Source organism: Carassius auratus, chromosome 27 (genome assembly GCF_003368295.1).
Source record: "Carassius auratus strain Wakin chromosome 27, ASM336829v1, whole genome shotgun sequence".
Taxonomy (NCBI): domain Eukaryota; kingdom Metazoa; phylum Chordata; class Actinopteri; order Cypriniformes; family Cyprinidae; genus Carassius; species Carassius auratus.
Window position 1 is genome coordinate 2,473,696 of NC_039269.1, and position 10,555 is coordinate 2,484,250.

The following is a 10,555-nucleotide window of genomic DNA, read 5'->3' on the forward strand; positions in this document are numbered from 1 at the left end:
GCGGAGACCAGGACAACTAGAGCCCAGATACAGATCCCCTGTAAAGACCTTGTCTCAGAGGAGCACCAGGACAAGACCACAGGAAACAGATGATTCTTCTGCACAATCTGACTTTGCTGCAGTCTGGAATTGAACTACTGGTTTCGTCTGGTCAGAGGAGAACTGACCCCCAACTGAGCCTGGTTTCTCCCAAGGTTTTTTTCTCCATTCTGTCACCGATGGAGTTTCGGTTCCTTGCTGCTGTCGCCTCTGGCTTGCTTAGTTGGGGTCACTTCATCTACAGCGATATCATTGACTTGATTGCAAATAAATGCACAGACACTATTTAACTGAACAGAGATGACATCACTGAATTCAATTCAGTTGCTTTGACGCAATGTATTTTGTTTAAAGCGCTATATAAATAAAGGTGACTTGACATGACTTGATTCTACACAGCAAAAATAAATAAATAAATAAATAAATGGATCACTACTGAGTATTAACTTAAAATAGTTTCTCTGTCCTCTGGTCTGCAGCTGGTACAATGTCATGGTTTTTGTGTTCAATAATCGTACACAGCAGACATATACACTTCTGATCAGTGCGACAGAAAACCTAGAGGATCTTCTCATGTTTCTGGCAGATCATCTCCTGCAGTCGTCCAGTGGCTTCAGTCAGATTGTGTCTCTTTCCTTTAAACCAACTCTCATGTTGTTCAAGGTGATTCTGACAGTAAGAGTTCAGACACACCAGACAGGACTTGACGGCTCTGTATTTTCTTCCAGTACAGACGTCACACTGCACATCTCCAGCTCCAGCCTCACAGTCAGCAGAGAGTCTGGTCTTCTTCAGTTTCTCCAACACTTCAGCCAGCATGGTGTTTCTAGCTAAAGCAGTTCTTGGACTGAAGGTGTGTCTGCACTGAGGACAGCTGTAGACTCTCTTCTGATCCTCCTGATCCCAGCAGTCTGTAATACAGATCTTACAGTAACTGTGTCCACAGGGAATGGCCACCGGATCCTTCAGGAGATCCAGACACACCGGACACATGAACTCCTGATCCACTGCAATTCTAGCTTCTGCCATTTTACTGCATGAACACAGAGACACAAACCTTCAACAGCTCAACTGCACTTCAGTTTCTCTTTCCCTGGACTGATGAGTTTAAATAATTCCCTGATTCTGTGTTTGATTGACGTGTGTAAAACAGGTTTGTCTGTAAGTCTATAAAGCAAGTTCCTCATTCCTGCTCCAGTAGTCACATTCTTGCTGAGTTTCGACACACCTGTTTTTAAAGTAATACATTTACTATAAATGTAAGATGAACATATTTAGAGATCAAACTAATGTTATTGAAATACAGGCTGATGGTCGACCTGCTGGACATTGCTGCCTGACGCACCTCCACCGGTGCCTTGTGCTGGTGTACTCCACTTCTTGGGCATAAAATGGGTCAACAGCTGGGGACCACCAATCATGGATGTTTCACTCCTTTAACTGCAGTACATCTCCTGGTGGCGGAGCGATGGCAGGGATCATTTTTACATTTACATTTAATCATTTAGCAGACGCTTTTATCCAAAGCGACTTACAAATGAGAACAATAGAAGCAATCAGGTCAACAAGAGAACAACAACAGTATACAAGTGCCATGACAAGTCTCAGTTAGTCTAGTATAGAACGCATAGCCAGGTATTTTTTTTAAATGAAAAGACAAGAAAAGGAAAAGTGCTGGTGTAAGTTGGTTAAGTGCAGGCGAAAAAGATGAGTTTTTAGATGTTTCTTGAAAACGAGTAAAGACTCCGCTGTACGAATTGAGATTGGGAGGTCATTCCACCAGCTGGGCACAGTCCAGGAAAAGGTCCGTGAGAGTGATTTTGAACTTCTTTGGGATGGCACCACAAGGCGTCATTCACTTGCAGAGCGCAAACGTCTGGAGGGCAAATAAGATTTAACCAGTGAGTTTAGGTAAGTTGGTGCCGTGCCAGTGGTCGTCTTGTAGGCAAGCATCAGTACCTTGAATTTGATGAGAGCGGCTACTGGTAGCAGTATAACCTGATGAGGAGAGGAGTAACATGAGCTTTTTTTGGCTCATTGAAGCAACCCTCGCTGCTGCATTCTGGATCAATTGTAGAGGCTTGACAGTACATGCAGGAAGAGCCAGGAGAGCATTACAATAGTCCAGTCTGGAGAGAACAAGAGCTTGGACAAGAAGTTGGGTGGCTTGCTCTGACAGGAAGGGTCTAATCTTTCTAATGTTGTATAAGGCAAACCTGCAGGACCGGGTCGTTGTAGCAATGTGGTCTGTGAAGCTTAACTGATGATCCATCACAACTCCTAGGTTTCTGGCTGTCCTCGAAGGAGTTATGGTTGACGAGCCCATCTGTACAGAGAAGTTGTGATGAAGCAATGGGTTAGCTGGAATCACCAGGAGTTCTGTCTTCTTAAGGTTAAGCTGAAGGTGATGGTCATTCATCCAGCTAGAAATGTCACTCAGACAGGCTGAAATGCGAGCAGCTACTGTCGGGTCATCTGGCTGGAATGAGAAGTAGAGTTAGGTGTCATCAGCGTAGCAGTGATAAGAAAAGCCATGCTTCTGAATGACAGATCCTAGAGATGTCATGTAGATGGAGAAGAGAAGTGGTCCAAGTACTGAGCCTTGAGGAACCCCAGTAGCAGGGTGGTGTAACTTTGAAACATCACCCCTCCAAGACACACTGAAGGATCTGTCAGAGAGGTAGGACTTAACCCACAGGAGAGCAGTTCCAGAGATGCCCATCTTTCTTAGGGTGGACAGGAGAATCTGGTGATTAACAGTGTCAAAAGCAGCAGACAGGTCCAGTAAGATGAGTACCGAGGATTTTGAAGCTGCTCTTGCTAGTCGCAGGGCTTCAGTAACCGAGAGCAGAGCAGTCTCAGTTGAGTGGCCACTTCTGAAGCCAGATTGGTTGCTGTCCAGGAAGTTGTTCTGCACAAGGAACATAGAAAGCTGGTTGAACACAGCTCGCTCAAGTGTCTTTGCAATGAATGGAAGAAGGGATACCGGTCTGTAGTTTTCAAGAAGCGCTGGATTTAGAGATGGTTTCTTGATCAGTGGGCTTACCCGAGCCTGCTTGAATGCTAAGGGAAATATTCCAGAGTGAAGAGAGGAGTTGATAACGTCAGTAAGTGAAGGTATGACTGAAGAAGAGATCGCTTGAAGGAGGTGAGTGGGGATCGGATCAAGTGGACAAGTAGTAGGATGATTTGACAGGAGAATTTTGGAGACGTCCATCTCTGAGAGTGGGGAGAAGGAGGATAAAGAGTGTGCGTCGGTCATTGTGAAGTTGTCCTCAGTCTGCGGTGTGGAGAATTGGTCACTGATGGATCTTGTCTTATTTGTGGTATATATTATTATATATATTATATTATGGTGGCTTTCCAGCCAGCCTCTCTGCAGTCTTCTACTAGGTCTGCATACTTGGCATGCTTCTGCTCGTTGGCGGCCTCCATACCCTCCTCCCATGGGACAGTGAGCTCCACTAACAATATGCTCTTAGTTGGTTCTGACCACATGATCAAATCTGGCCGGAGCAAAGTTTCTACGATCTCTCTGGGGAATTGGAGCTGCCTCCCCAGGTCAACCCTCATGTTCCACTCCCTGCCAGATGAGAGGGCTCTAGATGTCACTCTCTGGTGATGGTGATTAACTTTCTCCACAGCCCTTGCAAACAGGATTGCAAACTTCTCGTTGGTGCGGGAGGTCTACTATTAGCTTCCTGTCTGCATGACTCTGCCACCTCTACTAGTTTCCTCAATACCAGATCGTGTCGCCATCCCGACAGGATGTGCTGGAGGCTTGCATTGCTAGTACTGCAAAGGGGGCAACGGTCTTTAGCACCAAACTATTGGTTGAGGTTTCTGGGACAAGGTAGAGTGTCATAGCTGGATCTAATCAGGAAACTGAGCCTGGCTTGGGAGATCTTCCACAGATCACACCATGATAAATGCATATCTGTGACACCTTCCCATGACATCCAGCATGCCTGGCGGCTCTGAGACACTGCCTTGATGTTCAGGTGCTCCTGCTCGGTCAACTGATATGAAATTATATTTTTGTGTCTGTACAATATTGCTTCCTTACAATAGTAGTACATTAGAGCATTTAACAAGACTGGGTAGTTAAAGGGACATTATTCACAAACATTGACAGAATCAGAAACATGCTGGGCCACCAGCATCTGTTCTGGAGGAGCAAGAGGGTTCGTTGGCTCCCTAGGTGACCCTGGCATTTTGCTTCACAGAGGTATTTGAGGTTCTTGTGATTAGTTATTACTTTGAAGGGATGTTGAGCTCCTTCCAATCAGTGTCACCACTGTGACTCCCAGTGTGAGTTTGATGACCAGTAACTCGCAGTTCCTGATATCATAATTATGTTTGAGACATCTTATTGGAGAAGTTCGCACATGGATGGAGTACGGGGGGTTAACCCTTTCAATGGTATAATACTGCATCTAGTTCCACCACAAACTGATGGTTTGGATCTAGATGGGTGAGGGCTGGAGTGGTGCAGAAAGAGGATTTGAGGTGTAGAAATGCTTGTTAGGCTTCAGGTGTCCAAGAGAGAGGTCAGTAGAGCTGACCCTTGACTATAATGGGCTATGAAGCGCAGATGCAAGTTAGGAAATCCCAGGAATCTCTGCAGCTCTCTGACCATGGTGGGTTGTGGCCAATTCCTCACTTATTCCACCTTGTTTTGCTCCATCTGGAATAGTGGTAAAGTGATATTGTTTTTTTGAAAGCCGATGCTGATGCCAATATCTTGGAATGTAGGGTGGATGATAGTCGATATAAAGCTGATATAATTTTTTTTTTAATTAATATTTAAGAAATTTGAAATCATTTGAATAAATTAAAAAAAAAAAGTAAAATTAACATATTTATAATTTAGATGACAAAGGATTTTACACAAATAAATAAATATTTAATGAAAAATATAATTATAAAGGAATTAAACACTGTAACCAACAGGGCACTCAGTATTCTGTAAAGTTTGTGTGCATTGTGAATCATATTTTTCAAATAAAACCAGGGTAACACTCATTTTACATACAGCACACAGTGAAAATGACGTGAATATGGTAGTGGGCAAATGCATAAAGCACAGCATATTTTGAAAAGTTTAAAGTTTAAAGCATTCCATTCACATGAACAAACCATCACACAGAGAACATGCGATCATGCTGGATACACACTTCACAAGATCTCACAGCTGGCCACTTTGCAAAGCAACTTTACAGAAAATTAAGTTTCTACAATATTTAGTAGTCACTTATCAGTGGTGACTGTCAGTTTATGTGCCCATGACAGGGATTTTCAGAAAAATTTATACAAGACGTAGTCAACCAGAGGATGAACACTATTAACAGCAATTATTATATGATGCAATCACACTTGTAGCAATATTTGTTAGTCCGGTCCCACTTTATATTAGGTGGCCTTAACTACTATGTACTTATTTTTTAATGTAAGTACAATGTACTTATTGTGTTCATATTGTACATGTACATTGTAATCCCTGTCATGGGGAAGTCGTGGCCTAATGGTTAGAGGGTTGGACTCCCAATCGAAGGGTTGTGAGTTCGAGTCTCGGGCCGGAAGGAATTGTGGGTGGGGGTAGTGCATGAACAGTTCTCTCTCCACCTTCAATACCACGACTTAGGTGCCCTTGAGCAAGGCATCGAACCCCCAACTGCTCCCCGGGCGCCGCAGCATAAATGATGAACACTGCTCCGGGTGTGTGCTCACAGTGTGTGTGTGTTCACTGCTCTGTGTGTGTGCATTTCGGATGGGTTAAATGCAGAGCACAAATTCTGAGTATGGGTCACCATACTTGGCTGAATGTCACTTTCACTTCACTTCACTTTCACTATTGTATTGTAAAACACTTTTGCTGCTATTGAGGTGGGATAAGGGTAAGGTTAGGAAGAGGGTTGGAGGTATGGATAAGTTTAAGGGTGGGTTAAGGTGTAAAGTATGGGTCAACAGTGTAATTATAAATGTAATTACAGAAATTAAATACAGATGTAATTACATGTCGTTTTTTTTTTATATAAGTACAATGTAAAAACATGTATGTACACAATAAGTACATTGTACTAAATTATTAATTAAAATGTAAGTACATATTAGTTAAGGCCACTTAATATAAAGTGGGTCCGTTAGTTCTGTAAGTTCTTTCAGGGTCAGCATCATCTGAGATCCTCTGAGGGGTGGGCATCATCTCTTCTCAGGTGTTGTGGATCCAGACTGGACCATGTATAAATCCTCATTACCAAGGGATGTAAATCGAAAAAGCTCTACTTCCTTTAGTGGAGTAGCTGCTGCATTTTGGACGACCTGTAGCTTGTTTATTGAAGAAGCATTACAATAGTCCAGTCTAGAGGTCATGAATGCATGAACTAGCTTTTCTGCATCAGAAACAGGTAACATGTTTCGTAGCTTGGCAATGTTTCTAAGATGGAAGAACGCTGTATTTGTAACATGGAAAATATGATTTTCAAAAGACAAGTTGCTGTCTAATATAACACCCAGATTTCTGACTGTAGAGGAAGTAACAGTACATCCGTCTAGTTGCAAATGGTAGTCTACTAGACTCTTTGTACTGTTTATTGATCCAATAAGTAATATCTATGTCTTATTGGAATTTGATAGGAGATAATTATTTGTCATCCAATCTTTTAAATTTTTAACACACTCTGTTAGCTTAGATATTCGAGAAGTTTCATCTGGTCTCGTTGAGATATATAGCTGAGTATCATCAGCATAACAGTGGAAGCTAATTCCGTATTTTCTAATAATATTACCAAGGGGCAACATGTATATTGAAAATAGAAGGGGACCTAGGACAGATCCTTGTGGCACTCCATATTTTACTGACGATAAATGAGATGACTCCCAATTTAAATAAACTAAATGGTAGCGATCAGACAGATAGGATCTAAACCATCTTAGAGCCTGCCCTTGAATACCTGTATAGTTTTGTAATCGATCTATGAGTATGTCATGATCTATGGTGTCGAACGCAGCACTAAGATCAAGTAAAACTAGCAATTAGGTAAAATTCTTCAGATATTTTTTGTTTCAGAAAACCTTGACCGAATGTTGTGAGAACGTTCTTTGTTAGTTGAGATTTAATATATAGCCCAAAAATATCTTTCATAGTTACAATTCTCAGTACTGAACAAATATCTTAATTATTGAAGGATATATGGCCATGAAATGTGAGTTTGTGAGTTTGTGAGTTTGTGTGTGTGTGTGTGTGTGAGAGAGAGAGAGAGAGAGAGAGAGAGAGAGAGAGAGAGAGAGAGAGAGAGAGAGAGAGAGAGATAAAACCCGTCACATGACGCAGGCAGATAGACAGGATGTGACATGGACGCTGCTTCCTCTTTCCTCCCCACTTCCTCTTCTCTGTCAGCTCACAGGACGTTGGGTAAGAGCGAGGCCTGTTCTGCTTCCTGTCTCACACGGTCATTTCCTGTTTGGTGACGCCAGCAGCGTTCACTTCCTCTGAAGAGCATACACATTAACAGCAGAATTACAAATAAACCATTAAACACAAACAGACTGTGATGATCAGCCAATCACAGGCCTGCAGACTGATGATGACAGAGGTCAAAGGCTCATGGATATTAATATCAGACGGGATGTGATCATTATTGATCTCTAAAGATGAAATACCTGCTCATTAGTGAAGGGTCAGAGGAGATCGGAGTGATGAACATCAGCGTTTATTACAAACCTCATCCTCAGCCTTCATCAGTGTAATAAATGAGTGTGTGTCTGTTATCAATCACATTCATGTTCACACACACGCACACACACACACACACACAAATAAAAAAAATAGAGGACTAAATTCAACAAAGTTAAGTGGTGAAAAAAAAGAAGAATATAAAAAAAATAATACTCTTAAATTCCTTCTTCAGGAAATGCTGATCAAACACACACATACATGAAGGGGTGAGTCTATACAACATGCTCAATGTGTCGAACAACCACTCTCTCTTTCTCACACACACACACACACACAGAGAGAGAGAGAGAGAGAGAGAGAGAGAGAGAGAGAGAGAGAAAGAAAACATTTAAAACTACTGCCATTAAGTGGCTATGAATAGTAGTAATATTTTTATACCATCACATGCCACCAGATGTCAACAAATCCACCAGATTTTTAGGTTTTGGCTGTCTGAACCTACTGGAATTATTATTTTTTTTAAAGAAATGTTAAATAGAGCATAAAAATAAGCATGTTTTACATAAAAAATATAGTACTTTTAGAAGTATAGAAGTATATATTTAGAAAATCGGAAAAAAATACATAATTTGATTTTATTTGATCAAAGAAGTGATATGATATTTGTTTTTGTGCAGTGAGATGAGTAAACGTTCATATTAGTGAGATCATGTTCACACACAACACTCTGATCTTAAGATCCTTGCACACAGAGTCTGAAAGATTCATATCAGTTTTTTTTCCTATTGTTCATTCTTTCCGATCAAAACGCTTGCTGCGGATGCAAAAACACAGAAAATCCAAACTGAATTAATTTTTTAATGACGGATGAAAGTTTTGGAGGCAGTGTCTAAACATAATTGACACAGTGCAAGCTTGACCAGAATTTCACACTCCATGACCTTTACTCCTGATTTCTGTCACCATGGCAACATCAGAGCTGTCAATCAATGCAGGAGAAACAAAGTAACTGAGTTAATTATTTGTAAAAGTAACTCAAGTTAAACAGTAATGTTTTACTTTACTAGTGACCTAACTTGCGTTACTTGTAATGTGTTACTCTTGTTTTCCAGCACAGGCATCTAAAGATTCATAAATCAAGATATATTTGTACCACTGGTAGAAATGTTATGTTTATTATAATGTTTTAAGCACATGTAATGTTTTTTTCTGAGATAACAAGACTTCATATCTTCAATTATCTTGCATCTCAAGCAAATGAGATGATTTAAGGATGTTTAGATATTTCCAATGAAAAAAAAAAAATATATAGAAAGGTCTTTTTTTTTTTTGTTCACAGTTTCGAAGGGATGGTGACACAAATGGGAACTTTAACAAAGAGAGTGCAGAGATCAGGATGGTTATGCTGTGTGTATGATGCACACATTATGATGTCCACGGCTGATGTTGGTGGTTTAATGTGAGCAGGTGTGCACTTACCAGTGTGTTACACCCGTCTACACTATCTGCACTTGTTTTCATGCCTTCTGATGAAGCATATTCATACAAAACCATCATTATCTTATGCTAATCAATATTTATAGAAAACCCCGAATTTAAATTAATAATCAGTCAGGAAAAAAAATGTTTAAAAAAAAGCTATTCCAAAACTATTCCAAAAGTTACAGCAAGAAAACTCATTTAACATATTTTAGTGAAGTTGTTCAGTACTCACAATCAGACATGTAGTTGCTCGAGTGACGCTTGATCCATGTTCATCCTCAGATCTGATGATGTGATTGTTCACACGTGTGTCTGTTAATCTTCTTTGTGTTTCTGAAGCAGGATTATTATTGATAACTAAAACCATTAAAACAACTAAAAATTCTGTTGCTTTAATTAAATGTTAACTTTTTTCAGCTAGTTTCCCATGCAACATTTTTCATTTTCGTTTGAGTTGAAGTACTAAATAAATCGCCATTAAATAATTACAGCTAAATAATAATAATAATAATAATAATAATAATAATAATAACTAAAAATGTATAAATAGTAAATAAAAATGATAAAAGCTGACAAAACACAACAAACTACCAGAACTTTAAATTTAAAGTGTAAATAGGAAATATGAAAAAGAGAGAAATGTTTACATTTTTAATAACTAGAACTAATTCAAAAGAATCCTAAACCTGTAACAGTACATGAATGATGCTAAAGCAGCAGTAACTGTTGTTTTTGTGTGTGGTGTTTCCAAATGTCAGACTCACGGCTTTCTGTTTCAGATCCTGCTTCAGTGTGAAACCGCTGAGAAGATCAGACCAACGGCTGACACACACACACACACACACACACACACCTGAGAGATCAACACAGACGGCATCTAGACCAGACTCTCTCTCTCTCACACACACACACACACACCTGAGAGATAAACACACACGACGTCTAGACCAGACTCTCTCTCTCTCTCACACACACACACACACACACACACCTGAGAGATAAACACACACGACGCAGACCATACTCACGCTACACACACACTTTCACCTGTGAGATAAATACACACACACACTCACACACACACACACACACAGCTGTGACCAACTGCTTTTATCAAATATTGCTGTTGCATGTTTTCAGGCTCATCAATGGATGCTCTGCAGTGAATGGGTGCCGTCAGAATGAGAGTCTGATAAAAACATCCCAATAATCCACAGCACTCCAGTCCATCAGTGAACATCTGGAGAAGACAAAACCTGAAACACATCCAGCATTAAGATGATTTTAACTCAAACACATAGAGTCTATAATCCATAATAACACTAACTCCAGTGACAGTTCTGACGGCACCCATTC

At 40.4% G+C, this 10,555-nt stretch overlaps 1 long non-coding RNA gene and 1 pseudogene across 1 annotated transcript; both read right to left on the reverse strand.

Moving 5' to 3' along the window:
* Positions 1-409: 409 nt before the first annotated feature.
* Positions 410-1,512, reverse strand: LOC113045074 (E3 ubiquitin/ISG15 ligase TRIM25-like; annotated as a pseudogene).
* Positions 1,513-7,370: 5,858 nt separating this feature from the next.
* LOC113046337 (uncharacterized) lies at positions 7,371-9,533 on the reverse strand. Its single transcript, XR_003276066.1, has 3 exons — positions 9,432-9,533; positions 7,702-7,803; positions 7,371-7,530 (listed from the first exon to the last, which is right to left on the reverse strand). It is a non-coding gene; the product is annotated as an uncharacterized LOC113046337 (long non-coding RNA).
* Positions 9,534-10,555: the final 1,022 nt, after the last annotated feature.